Here is a 15,499-nt window from a genome sequence, read left to right as displayed (position 1 = left end):
ACACCTCTTTTGTAACAAAATCTATGTGACAATAAATAAATCCAACCAGAAATCTAAATGGCAGCTAGTGACTTTCTACCAGCACAGTCATTCATTCAGTGAGACCAGTTACTCCCATCAGTGGGAGGCTTGGTTCATCTAAATCAATCAATATTCGAAAAAAAAAACAGGCTCCATAATAATTTGAATTAAAGGTCATTGACCTGAAACAATAACTATGGCCTCAATCGTCCCAACCTCTAAACGACATGGCAATGGTGGACATCTAGGAAAATATGGTGAGGATGAAAAGTGAGATTCCCGACATTGTGGAAAGCAAAGTTCAATTTACTGCATCAGCTTTTAACAGCGAGATGAGAATCTCACTAGTGAAGGCCCTATTGGCTTGCACTAATATCTCATTATAATCTAATCTCATCTCATTTAGATGCAGGTTGCTATGTTCTGAAGTACAGGACAGAACCTAGAAAGTACCAATTCCCAACTTTTTGAAAAGAACACGAGGGCCAATATTTTTACACAGAGAGTGGTTCCTGTCTGGAATAAACTTCCAGAGGAAATGGTGGATGCAGTTACAATGTTTAAAGGATGTAAGGAATGTTCAGAGGGAAATGGACCAGTTTTCTCTGGACCATCATCTATTGGTAGTAATCCTCAACACTTCACTAACACTCTATGGGTAGTGATCACCTGCATCCCCTGTCCATGGCTTCAGCAATATCATCACATCATCATGGCACTGTTCTGACTCACTAATAACAAAGATCAGAAATTCGCTAGGGAGCTCACCAACACCTTACATTGTAAGGCTGCTGCCCAGCCACTTTGCACGCAGAGAAAGATATGTATCTCTTGCATCAGTAGAGTGCAACAAATTTCTCTGAGCATTCATTCACTTTGCATTAAGTCAGATGATAACAGCAACTCCACCTTGCCTTGCCTCATCTGTTAGTGCAGACAGAAAGCCAGGCGATTTTGTGTTAGCCAGCAATGAAGAGTCAGGAGTTTATATGGTGAACACTTTACGTGCTTCAAGCGAATGATTACGTTTGAAGGTTTACAAGGAGCAGTCCTTAACCTTTCCTAAGTGCACTATGACAAGTCAGTAGGCTGATCTGTACTCAATGGGGAAAGGTGGTGAGTGAGTGGGTGCGTGAGTGAGTGAATCAGTGAGTGAGTCAGTGAGTCAGTGAGTGAAGTCAGTGAGTGAGTCAGTGAGTGAGTCAGTGAGTGAGTGAGTCAATGAGTGAGTCAGTGAGTGAAGTCAGTGAGTGAGTCAGTGAGTGAGTCAGTGAGTGAGTGAGTCAGTGAGTGTGTCAATGAGTGAATGAGTGAATCAGTGAGTGAGTGAGTGAGTGAGTGAGTGAAGTCAGTGAGTGAGTCAGTGAGTCAGTGAGTGAATGAGTCAGTGAGTGAGTGAGTCAGTGAGTGTGTCAATGAGTGAATGAGTGAGTCAGTGAGTGAGTGAGTACGCAGTGCAGAAAGTGGGAATGTTAGTAGCTTGGTGGGGGTGACAAAATAGATTGGGTGAGAGCAAGTGAGGAAAGAAAGAGTGAGGAAAGGTGAGAGCGGTAGGCCATGAGCAGTAGCAATGATGGAGTGAGTGTGAGGGAGCAGAGAGAATGATAGTGGCATTTACCCTTCAGAGCTTAGAAGATCATTAAACTCCCTGCAGCATTGCTGAACATTCCTCTAGACAGGATTTCAGACCAGGCTGGCAGCCGTTGAAATGATGCACAGCTGAGGTTTTAATATGGTGCTCGCAGAGTGAACATCATGAAGCCCTGGCACTGGGGATCACCTTCACTATTGCTGAAGGCGGGGATACATACTTCATGAAGTGAGCAGATTAGAAGTGAGAAAGAAAAGTCACTCAGGTTCACAGAGGACAATGAGAAAACAAAACTCCTCAAAATTGATGAATTTTCTCAAATTTAGTCATGTGTTGGCTTCACTGCTGCTGCCTGGCCTGCTAAATATTTCCAATATTTTCAGCTTTTATTTCAGGTTTCCAGTATCTGCCTCTGTTGCCATTCACTAAATAGTTCCAATAATTTGGAAAAGTAAGTGTGGGAAATCTAAAAGTTACACAACATAGAAATTCAATCTTACCAGAGTAACTTGTAAAAGAGGAGAAACTTCAGTCTGCAGTTTTCCCTAGGTGAGGCTTATATTAGTCCACACACCCCACCCCCTAGCCTTAAGCCTGGTTGAACTTTGCTGGTCTTAACCTTGCCTTAACCAGCCTGGTTAGTTTTTACTGCCCCAGCATAATAGGATTGGAATAAAGAGTTACAGCATGTCAACTCTAATCAAAAGGTTATTGAAGCTGTCCAACCAACTGCAAAACATGTAATCATTTGTAGCATAATTTTCTTCATAATTATTTTTCAATTTAATGAAAAATGCAATTCTGTTTACTTACCAAGAAAATCTTATTCCTACAATCACCTTTTCTCCATTATTCATGAACACATGATTGATTCTAATTTCACTACCTGCTGAGAATTGTCTATCCAGGGATTAGCTCAATGCAAACAAGAGAGGTGATCGTCTGGAATTTATATTTCAGAGTTCAAGATTTGTTTTACAAAGAATAACAATGCTGCTTGCGGAACAGATAGATTGGCTTAGGTGAATAAAGTACCAATAATTAAGTTTGTGGCGGTCATATGACCTCTTGGAAATTTGAAATTCTGTGCATTTCTGAAATAACTCCAGAAAGATTGGTACCCTGTCACCAACTCACCCTTCTTGACTCCAGCACAGACTCTTCAGAGTCAGCTCTCAGAGGGCCTGAATCTCTGACATTCCTCTCTTTATTTGTCAGCTGGGACTCCATGATTGGGGCTGTTAATCTGGTCCAATCAGGGGACTTATATTCTATGAGGTCCAGCTGCCTGGCCTCGTTATGATCACAACAATTACCATCAAGGAAATCAAAGGTCAAGTCTCTCCGGTCCCAACTATTTGCTTATGTCTTACATTTCATTAGTCTGTTTGGTAAGGTTTTACCAATAATGGATTTTTCTATGGCAACAAAATTCTTTCAGTCAGTTTTCAAACCATGTGTGTATCAGTTCACTTCACCTCCCATAAATCAAGCTGCTATGGGCCATGTCCCACACCATGAGGTTGTCTCCGAAAGATAAGTCATGCTATAATCGATGCTTTGCCATCATCTCCTAAGATTTCACAAAGCAAAAGAGACTCCTGCTTCCCTCAGAAATCAATATTATTATCTGTCATCTTCCAAAGTTGCAAATGACTAAACTTTTGTTGGTGATGAATCTTTCTTTTAAAAATACCCTCATAAGACATGGGCTTTGCTAGCTGGGCCAGCATATCTTACCCATTCCTAGTTGCCTTTGAGAAGGTGGTTGTGAGCTGCTTTCTTGAACCGCAGCAGTCCATGTGCTGTGGGTTGACCCACAATGCAATTGAGAAGTTAATTCCAAGATTTTGATCCAGTGGCAGCGAGGGAACGGTAACATGTTTCCAAGTCAGGATGGTGAGTGGGTTGGAGGAGAACTTGGTGGTGTTCCCAAGTATCTGCTGCCCTCATCCTTCTAGATAGAAGTGGTCATGTGTTTGGAACGTGCTGGCTAAGAATCTTTGACAAATTTCTGTAGCACTTGAAGGAATACACACTGCAGAAACTGAGATTCTGTAATGAAGTGACTAAATGTTTGTGGATGTGGTGTTAATCAAACGGGCTGTTTTGTCCTCTATCATGTAACGCTTCTTGAGAAGCTAGTTGCTGGAACTGCACTCATCCAGGCAAGGGGGGAGTATTCCATTAGAATACTAACTTATACTCAGTTGTAGTTACAATTGTTTCCAGTTTGTTCAACATTTTGGAGTGTCCATTCCTAATTTTGAAAATACCTCTACCACACATACATTCTTTAGAAGTGCCACGGTGCAGTAATTGGGCTGTATCATTGGAAAGTACTACCCTATATTCCAGGCCAGACCTGACTTGGCACTAACTCAACGCCCCTCCCCCAAGTCCCTCCTCCCTACCTTTTATCTTAGCCTGCTGGACACACTTTCCACATTCCTGAAGAAGGGCTTATGCTCAAAACATTGATTCTCCTGTTCCTTGGATGCTGCCTGACCTGCTGCGCTTTTCCAGCAACACATTTTCAGCACTAACTCATAGCTTGTAATGTTAAAATTAAAACAGTTTGCTATTTGTTTTAGTTTAAATCTTTAGTGTCAGTGTTCAGCTCAACTGATTCAAGTTTAGTTACCATGTAGCCGAGTCTGGCACTATAAAGACGAAACGTAAAGGGGCATGGATAGGGTAAATAGACAAGGTCTTTTCCCTGGGGCGGGGGAGTCCAGAACTAGAGGGCATAGGCTTAGGTTTAAAAGGGAAAATTTTAAAAAGGTACCTAAGGGGCAATGCAGAGGGTATATGGAACGATCTACCAGAGGAAGTGGTGGAGGCCAATAAAATTACAACATTTAAAGGGCATCTGGATAGGTATATGAATAGGAAAGGTTTAGGGGGATATGTGCCAAGTGCTGGCCAATGGGATTAGATTAGTTTAGGATAACTGGTCGGCATGGACGAGTTGGACCGAGGGGTCTGTTTCCGTGCTGTACATCTCTATGACTCTGATTTTAAGTTGCTGGAAAAGCTCAGCAGGTCTCTGGACAGAAATCAGAGTTAACATTTAAGATTGAGTGACCCTACCTCAAAACTCTATAAAGCTGACCCTCTAAATGAACAAATATGCAACAAAGGATGCCGTGCCAGTTTCATCCACGTCTGAGATTTCTGCTTGTCCACCTCAGTAATTAGCATTTTTAAAAAAACAGTTCTTGAGTAGGAAATCAAAGCAGTCGTTGCTGTCCAGCACAAAAGCAATAATTTGTGAGTAACTGTACACTCCATATCGAATGAAGAAACTCTCCTGTAGATGTATCTGTTCTTTAATTTATTAACTAGCTGTTAGCTATGAAAGGGTTTACTTTTGAAGGTACATTTTGAATAACTGATATTCTACTCCCGTCCTCGTCAGAAATTAAATTTTAGGATTTGCCAAATTTCTGGAATATAAGAGTGAGCAAATTTCAATTAAATCCAGTTTCTATTTCTGATTTCAGATACCAAGGATTGTTAGCCTTTCAGCGCCTAAGTATGATTCATCACAAAAGCCGTGCTTCTGTCAATAATAAATACTTAATGGGCATTATTCTTTAATGTGAAGTTTATTAATAATATAAATAATGGATAGAATATGTCAATGTTCTTTGATTAAATATAGATTTAGTCTATGATTCTATGCATACTTTTATTTATTATGGTTATTTTGTTGCAGTTGATGAATGTTTCTGCCTCATCATATTTGTAAACAAACTAACATGTTTCTTTTATTAATCGTTCTCCATTTTCTATCAAGCTAGTACACACTGGTTTCTAAAATGTATCTGCATTCTTCAAAAGGTATATTACCTTTCTCCCCAAAGAATGTTACATTTTTTTCACCATCTGTTCCTTTTACCATGTGCTGTGAATTATACCTTAACTTGAGGACAAAATGTCTCAGGTGCTTAATGCTTTAGAAAATATTTTGTTCGTCCAATCATCTAATGTGTTACTTATGTCAGTCTTTAGCAATGTACAATCCAAACATTCAAACTTATTTTTTTTCAGAATTTGTATGACACACTTTGCAACATTAGCTTTTAAAACATTTCTTGATGGTGGAGGTTGTGAGTTTAAGAGATGCTGCCTCACAGCAGCAGCCTTGGCAATTTGCTACAACGCACGCCACAATTACCAGAAGCACATTGTGGCTTGCAAAATCTTTTCTTTTCTTAAAGAACTGCTATGGTTGTGTTGTTATCCCAAGCAGCTGATAGTACAGACAAATGACCCATAACTGGGATGAGCTTGGAGGTGGTTGTATAATCACCTGAGGGATGATTGCACTTGAAAGACAAGAACAGCAGATGCCTTGTGTCGCAGAAAGAGCGTGTAAGCAAAACCTATTACATGTGATATATTGAACTACGTTCCATTCGATGTGGACCATTGGTCAATCAGAGACTGATCACATACCCCAGAAATCAATTAAGGGAGAGAGAAGAATTAACATGAGTGTTAGGAAGGACCAGAAGACTGAAGTATTAAACAGCAGGAGCTTTATTATGGAGATGATCATTTTACAGGGAGCAAGGTTAGAGAAAGCTGTTTGTCTGCCAAAAACAGCTGATGAATTGCTACATCATGTGATCAGGCTCTTAAAGTGACCGTCCACCATACTTAGCAAATGGGGGTTTTGAAAGCATCCTCATAAGCATCAGGAGGAGGACCATGTCTCAACAGAGAAGTCTCGCTGATAAAAAAATTAGTAAGATCAAATTCAGTTGATCGGCAATCAACTTGGACTAACTACCTCAGGGGTATCTCTTTGTTTTCATTGCTTTGCGTATCATTACATTTAAAGCTCTTTGCTAATAAAACTAGATTTACAGTACAATTCTGCTAATTGTAAATCTCAAATGCTCAGACAACAAAAGATTGTACAAGAACCAAAAGAACTATGGATGCTGGAAATCAAAAATTAAAACAGAATTTGCTGCAAAAGCCCAGCACATCTGTGGAAAGAAAACGGAGTTAACATTTCAAGTCCAATGACCTTTCTTCATAAGTGATTGTAGGTAAGAAAAAGTTGATATATATGTTGAAGGTGAGGGAGTGAGGAGTAAACAATAAGTGGAGATGGAGCCTAAAGAGAGAGAAACACTGTTGCACAAAATGGATGGGGAAGGTGAGCCTGGGAGAATCATTGGCCGCTAATAGGGACCGTTAGTTGCTGGCAATGGGTTGTGTGTGGTAGCAATTGATGTGATGACAAGGTACAAGTAGGGCTGGCAGGTAATGACATGGGAGAAGGTGCTCAAGCCATTAAATTATTGAACCTGATATTGAGTCCAGAAGACTGCAAGGTTGACAGGCAGAAAATGAGGTGATGTTCTTCCAGCTTGCGCTGAGCTTCACTGGAGCACTGCAGCAAGCCTGAGACAGAGGTGTTGGCCAGGGAACATGGTGGGGTGTTGAAGTGACAGGCAACTGGAAGCTCAGTGTCATTTTTGCAGCCAGAACGTGGATGTTAGCTGTTGCATCCTGCGTTCCTCAAAGCCTAAAAGGAAAATAAAAGGTTTCTTGTTAGAATATCAACTGAGCCAGAGGATGAAGTGGAACTGGGGGTGTGGGAGGGGTCATGATAGCTCTGGGCCAGAATGAGACAGCGCTGTTGGAGACAGAGGTCCAGAGAGTGTATATGGCGATGCACGTCACTGAGTGTGGATCTCAGGATGCGGCCAGAACAGCTGTCTGAGGTACATTGTACATCGCAGAAATACCTGTGATCCTGGTGGGCTTTTTTGTTTAACTCACTGCCACTTTCAGGTGTGCCGACCTTGAAGACGTACTGCTCCCCTCTCTGACAGGATTTCCATTGTAATCTTTTTTTGTTGTTCACCATCATTACTTTCATTGTCACTTCTGGTGTTTGACAGGGCATTTGCCAAAACTTGCTTCCACAGCCACGTTACATTCTTCAGTAACTGCTCCTGCTCAGACTCACCCTACATGGATTCCAACAAAAGTTGCATCCTTTGTGTTTTGAATCCACTCAGGATCAGATGCTGAGTAATGTCACAATCAGCTGACCCTCTGTGATCCCAGGATTGGCATTGCAAGGGAATATTTGTTTCGAGCTTGGTCATTAGCGAGGGAAACAATAATCAATTGGAAAACAACAAAAACTTAAGGAAAATCTCAGCAGATCTAGGAACATCTATAGGGATAAAGCAGAGTTAACATTTCAGATCCAATGACTCTTCTTCAGAACTGATGGTAGCTAGGAATGGTTGGTACATATGACACCCAATGTACCATTTTTGGACATCATAGCCCCTGTAAATCCCTTTCAAATTCTTCAAGTAAAAGAAGCACATCTAACATTGGATACCCACCCAGACATCCAAAGAGTCACTGTTTTTAAAATGATTCATTGTTAGACTTTCAAGTGAAACAATTTTCACTTTTTAACTACAACTACTGTAGAGTGTATGGAAGTAACCAATCCTTTGACTGACCAAATGTCCTTTTAGATTAGATTCCTTACAGTATGGAAATAGGCCCTTTGGCCCAACAAATCCACACTGACCCTCCAAAGACTAACCCACTCGGACCCATTCCCCTACCCTACTTTTACCCCTGACCGATGCACCTAACACTGTGGGCAATTTAATCTAGCCAATTCATCTAACCTGCACATCTTTTGGATTGTGGGAGGAAACCAATGCAGACACTGGGAGAATGTGCAAACTCCACACTGTGCCCTGCTGTCACCTCACTGTCTCCTATCTGTTTAGATGTGTTAAATTAGGGATTCCCATTGATGGCAATACAGTGCTGCTTTTAAAAAAATAAAACTTGATTCAACAAAGGAACAAACATGAGTTGAATTAAATGAGTTGGGCGCAGCGAATGAATAAAAGTAAAATTGTTTGAAGTGCAAAATCTCCCACTGATATATTGTTGCTCATTCCAAGCTCTTTCCAGCCATCAGGTTACCTGGCATTCTGAATACCAGAACAACAGAATGTGCCTCTCGGGCCGGACCTGTGAAAATTCAGATATAAGTGAGGTGTATGTCTATTTGAAGAAGGTACATCTATCTCAGTGTCTAAGCAAAGAACTCAGGAATACATGGCTCTTTGGCTGCCTTCAAGAGGAAATAGCACCTAATTGTCAGCTGGGTCAAAAATTAAATTATTTTCTCTTCTGTTCCCATCAGTGTTAGAAACCCCCACAAAATTTAAATCTTGTTCTGTGAGATGCAATTGAATTTTCAACAATGATCTGAGTAACAACATTGCTGAACAACTAACCTGGCCTTAAAATTTTTTAAAATTTGTTTTAATTAATTCACTAATTTTTCAAACTGGTTTTCTGAATAATTGAAAATAAGCTGTCTTTCAGCATCTACCTTAATGCCATCTGTATGCTCAAAGCCTTTTCTCATTTAGTACAAAATATTGAAGCTGTGGTTTGAATTTCATGATTTTCCTTTCCTGATTGGCTGTTGGTGAGAATTCTTTCATGTGATTTGTTGCCTGGCCAGCGTGATGACATCACTACAGACGCAGGCTGGGAATATCCAGTACAAACTGTCACATGATAGGACATCATTAGTTCTCTGAGACTTTCTTCAAGGTTAATAATGCATACCCTTTCTTTGGTACTGACTGTAAATCTGGATTATTTATCTTCATTATTTTGCTCAAAGTACAAATTTACTAAAGGCCCATTTTCCTGCTTAACGTTTGAATTAATTCATTATAAATTGGTTGCTTTTGCATACTTTTAAACATTTGAGGTTTGTTTCCTCAGAGCTTCTGTTAGCCTACCACTGGAGATTTGACAAAATTTTGCAGAGATCTGTGAAACAGCAGATGTCCTGAGGAAATTCCCAGTGAATATGCATGGAATAAATTAACATCTTTTAATGGAAAATGAGAATTGACAGACAGCAATGGCCAGCAACAGAATCCAAATTGGATTACCGTCCTCTTTGCTAGTTTTAAAACTTATTTTCCTCCAGTAATGGGATATTGATTATTGCTAGAGGAAAGAAATGTGAAATTATCTATGTAGAAAGACTGATAGCAAAGGGCTATCCAAGCAATTTGAAAGGTATTTGAAAGGAGAGGAGGCAAAGCATGCATTAACTTTGAGAAATAAGTTGGAATGACTAAAACAAATGGATTGGGACCTGGGCATACTGGGCTTAAAGGTTTGGTAAGACTACTTTTAGGTTTAAGCATCACAATGGGACATTACCTCCCATGCCCATCCAGGGTTATGTGTTGTGATTCAGCATGAGTGTCATGGACATCCCAGCAGTAATTGTGTTGCTGACTGCACACTAACCAGAGGCCCAGGTTTATGCTAGTATAAGTCCTGCTTGCCTGCACTCCTGAGAGACAAAATGCCCTTCTGAGAGGGGAGATGCAGTAACTAGTGAGGCAGATTTTTATTTTAGGGAAGGAATACATGTTCTAATAGATCAATAGGCCTTTCACAGCCCTCAGTCCAAAAGGTCGAATGGCAGAGAGTGGCCTTGTTTCTCTAAGTATTTAGGGGAACGTCTGCGTATAAGCAATGGGAACAGATGGGATGTTGTTGCCTTTTACACTACCTCAAATCCCACCTCATCCTTATCCTTCGGTCTGGTATGAAACACGAGGTGTGGATGGTGTGACCAAAGAACTTCTTCTTTCCAATCAGTACTCCTTTCATTACCCTACCCCACCCCTTCTCCATTTATGCTTTCAGATGCCAAAGACTGATTAACTCGGGAAACCTAGCAATAAAAGATCAAGAGAGGCTGAATAGGCTAGGGCAGATTTTCCATGGAGCATTGAAGGCTGAGGGGTGACCTTATAGAGGTGCATAAAATCATGAGGGGGATGGATAGGATAAATAGACAAAGTCTTTTCTTTGGGATGGGGAAGTTCAAAACTAGAGGTCATATGTTTAGGGTGAGGGGGAAACATGTAAAAGGATCCTAAGGGGCAACGTTTTCACACAGAAGGTGGTGCATATGTGGAATGAGCTGCCAGAGGAAGTGGTGGAGCTGGTACAATTACAACATTGAACATGCATCTGGATGGGTTTTTGAATAGGAAGGGTTTAGAGGGATAAGGGCCAAGTACTGGCAAATGGGATTAGATTAATTTAGGATATCTGGTCGGCATGGACAAGTTGGACCGAAGGGTTTCTTTCCATGCTGTATATCTCCATGACTCTCTGGCTCTAATTCAAGCAGTCTGACCCCAAGGACTTGGCTATAACCCAGCAAATAATTCTATGACCTTCTGTAAGTGTTCAAAGTCAATAAATCTTTGTGTACATTTAATGTTGACGTAGATTGATGTTTGGTCAGTGGAGAATCAAGTGATATGGGAAAAGGGCAGGAAATTGGACATGAGGAATGTTGGATCAGGCATGATCCTATTGAATGACAGGCCAGGATTAAGGAGCCAAACAGCCTACTCCTGTTCCTATTCCTATGGTCTTATGGAATCTGTTTTCCAAAGTCAACCCACGCACAGCTCAATGTTCCACCTCAATATCGCATGTCCATTCACAATCTGCATTCCAGCCTACCAGTGCACTTCTCTAACAGTTCCCAATACTGCCAGCCTTCCACATGCATCTCACAGTGACTACTTGTTTTTACCAATGATGTATAAAGCCCACCCGCACCTTATTCTTGTAAGTCAGGGTTGTTTGGAACCAAAGCAGCAGTGAAGAATCAATAGAGGCTAAATATTGCTCAACCTTTGTAACCAGTTGAAGGAGACTGTACCGTGAATCCTTGAGCCTGCAGTCACCGAGGCCATTGTGAATGGTATCAGTGAGTGTGTTCAAGATTTTGGGATGTTGTTGCCTTTTACACTACCTCAAGTCCCACCTCATCCTTATCCTTCGGTCTGGTATGAAACACGAGGTGTGGATGGTGTGACCAAAGAACTTCTTCTTTCCAATCAGTACTCCTTTCATTACCCTACCCCACCCCTTCTCCATTTATGCTTTCAGATGCCAAAGACTGATTAACTCGGGAAACCTAGCAATAAAAGGCAGGAGCACATGCCTATGGAAGCGGTGAATTGATCAAATACTTGCCTATAGGTTCTGCATATGCCAAACAGGGTTGTATACAGAAGGATGTAGGAGGAGCAGAGCCACTAAGTAAGAGTGGAGCAGTAAGGCCTGGAAAACATAACTTATAATCAGTTTTTGATTTGATTTGCTTTATTGTTGTCACATGTAGCTAAATACAATGAAAAGTTTTGTTTTGCAAACAGCACAGGCAGATCATAGCAAACAAGGACAAACAGATCATAGGGTGCTTAGACAGAGTGAGGCATATAGGTTACAACTGTACAGGAGGTGCACAAAAGCAAGGTCAGCATGAGATCAAAATTAGAGAAGTCCATTCAGCAGTCCATTAAGAGCATGGAAAATTCTGTTCTTGGACCTGTTGGTGCCTATGTTCATGCTTCTGTATCTACTGCCTGATGGAAGAAGTTGTAGGAGAGCATTTCCAGGGTGGGAGGGGTCTTGAATCATATTGGCAGCCTTTCTGCAGCAATGTGAGGTATAGATGGAGTCCTTGGATGGGAGGTTGGCTTCCATGATGGTCTGGGCTATGTACAGAACTCTCGTTAGTTCCTTACAGTCCTAGCAGAGTAGTTACTGTATCAGGCTGTGATGCATCTAGGTAGCATGTTTTGTATAGCTCATCTGTAAAAATAAGTGAGGGTCCTTATTTTCATGCTGAACATGTTCACTGGAGTGCTTTATAACTGATGAGTTCTACTGCATATAAGGAGTTCTGATGAGGCTTCTTGTCTTGCAAAAGACACATGCTTAGCATTCACCATCGAATAGAATCTCTACAATGTGGAGGCAGGCCATTCAGTCCTAGACCACACACCAACCCTCCAAAGAACATCCCACCTAATCCCGGGGGTGGCACGGTGGCTCAGTGTTTAGCACTGCTGCCTCACAATGCCAGGGACCCAGGTTAAATTCCTGCCTCAGGCAACTGTCTGTATGGAGCTTGCATATTCTCCCCATGTCTGTGTGGGTTTCTTCCGGGCACTCCAATTTCCTCCTACATTCCAAAGATGTGCAGTTTGGTGAATTGGCCATGCTAAGTTGCCCGAAGTATTAGGTACATTATTCAGGGGTAAACATAGGGGAATGGGACTGGGTGGGTTGCTCTTCAGGGGGTCGGAATGGACTTGTTGGGCTGAAGGGCCTGTTTCCACACTGTAGGGAATCTAATCTAATCTAATCCCTATATTTCCCATGGCTAATCCATCCAGCCTGCACACCCCTGGACTCTATGGGCAATTTAGCATGGCCAATCCACCTAACCTGCTCATCTTTGGACTGTGGGAGGAAACCCACACAGACACAGGGACATTGTGCAAACTCCACACAGACAGTCACCCGAGGCTGGAAGCAAACCCAGGTCTTTGGTGCTGAGAAGCAGCAATGCTAACCACTGAGTCCCTGCGCTGCATTCTCTTTGTGAGTCTTGTGTTCCCTGATTTGGCCCACAGAACCTGCTTATGAGAATCAAAGACATAGTGGTGATCAACTTGCCCTACAATGTATGTTTTTTTCTTAAGAAAATCTCACAGCAGAGATATCTTGACTCTTCTTCACTGCACCAGAATGTTAATTCTGTTTTCTCCCTGCTGAACCTCTCCAGCAATTTCTGTTTTTGATTCAAACCTCTGATATCTGCAGTTCTTTGTTTCATTTAGATATAAGATCTAATTCGTCCAGCTTTGGTATTTTACATGCTCAGCATTTTTTTTAAGTTCGAGGTTGAGGTGACTTTAATCTAGGCATGTTACTATCTTTCTTTCCAATACACATGAGGCACCTACCTTCTGAATCATATCAGTTTGTTTGGTCTCGTTCAGTTTCACTTGAAGCTTCTTGCATGTGAACACTGCAATACCTCAGAAGCTTGATTTAAATGGAGCTGTATCATCCTTAAGATGGAATACTGCATCAACACAAAATTGCTGATTGTGCTAATTGATCAGGGTACAGGATAGAACTGAAAATGTGTTGCTGGAAAAGCGCAGCAGGTCAGGCTGCATCCAAGGAACAGGAGAATCAATGTTTCGGGCATAAGCCCTTCTTCAGGAATGAGGAAAGTGTGTCCAGCAGGCTAAGATAAAAGGTAGGGAGGAGGGACTTGGGGGAGGGGCGTTGGAAATGCAATAGGTGGAAGGAGGTCAAGGTGAGGGTGCTAGGCCGGAGTGGGGTGGGGGCGGAGAGGTCAGGAAGAAGATTGCAGGTTAGGAAAGCGGTGCTGAGTTCGAGGGATTTGACTGAGACAAGGTGGGGGGAGGGGAAATGAGGAAACTGGAGAAATCTGAGTTCATCCCTTGTGGTTGGAGGGTTCCTAGGCAGAAAATGAGGTACTCTTCCTCCAACCGTCGTGTTGCTATGGTCTGGCGATGCAGGAGTCCAAGGACCCGCATGTCCTTGGTGGAGTGGGAGGGGGAGTTGAAGTGTTGAGCTACGGGGTGGTTGGGTTGGTTGGTCCTGGTGTCCCAGAGGTGTTCTCTGAAACGTTACGCGCAAGGGTACAGGATAGTTAACTGATTCAATGTGGTTCATGTATGGTCTCTTCTGCCAATGAGATATGGTTTGCATATCATGAATTGTGACTGACATTTGTGCGTACAGATATAGTGCGGTCACTGCTGGACCATCGGTATTTACGAGATAAACCTCGGGGAGTCAAAATGACATTGTACATTGGCACCGCAGAGTGATTCTGCCAACGTACAAAGTTGGTGATCCATTATACAGTGAGAGACAGTTTTTCATAGACTATACCATGGAGACCACTTGCTGAGGTAACTGTTTGCTGAGATGTATAGTGGCAATACTTTGGCACTAGCTGCCGTGTTGATTTAAGTTTTTAGTGTGTGTTGTCCTTCTTTTCAAGACATATGATAATTATGGCTGCAACAGCTTCTGATCAAATAAGTCTAGCCTGTGAGGTTAACAATGGAAAGCTTGGTCATCCTCTGTCATTTTCCTTTTATTTGCTTGATTGAATCTCATTTGGTTTGCATTTGTATATCACCTTAACATTTCCTTGCTACCAGTGTTATAGTGCTGCGTCGTCTCATCGGTCACTTGTGTGTTTTTTTCTCTCCTCTGGCTTGGCCTTTGGAATCTGATTTCCTGCCCAGTGTCCCTTAGTGCCACATGCTTTCCAAATATCTCGGACATTTGGATAGCTTTTGAGTAGATTTCACAATCTGCGTCGGTGACAGATCTGGTTGGTTTAATGCACTTTATTGCTGTTGTAATGATGTTAGCTGCACCAAAAGCGTGTAATTGTTGTTTGGCCTGCTACTATGGCCTCATGCTTTCATCCATCCTTGGACCGTAGACTATAAGAGTTAGGAGCAGAATTATGCATTCGGCCCATCTGATCCAGCATTCAATGAGATTATAGTTGATCTGATTACCCTTCAACTCCAATTTCCTTCCTTTTCACCATAACCCTTAATTCTCGTAATTAGAAATCTGTCTGTCTCAGTCTTGAATAATTTACTGACCCAGCCTCTACAACCTTCTGCAATAAGAAAATTCCACAGATGCTCCCCTTTGATAGAAAAAAATCTTCCTCGCCTCTTTTTCAAATGGATGACTCCTTATTCTGAGGTTATGCCTTCTGGTCCTACACTTCCCCGTAGGGGAAAACACCCTTTCCACATCTGCCCTGTCAAGAACCCGAAGCGCTTTGTACATTTTAGAAATTCTCCTCTCCTTTTTCTAAATTTCAACGTGTACAGGTCAACATACTTCACAAGGAAGCTCTTCCACACCTAAGATCAACCTGATGAATCCTCTCTT

The sequence above is a fragment of the Chiloscyllium punctatum genome, chromosome 3 (assembly GCF_047496795.1).
Source record: "Chiloscyllium punctatum isolate Juve2018m chromosome 3, sChiPun1.3, whole genome shotgun sequence".
Classification (NCBI taxonomy): domain Eukaryota; kingdom Metazoa; phylum Chordata; class Chondrichthyes; order Orectolobiformes; family Hemiscylliidae; genus Chiloscyllium; species Chiloscyllium punctatum.
The sequence above is the reverse complement of the archived record's forward strand: the minus strand, read 5'-3'. Positions refer to the sequence as shown.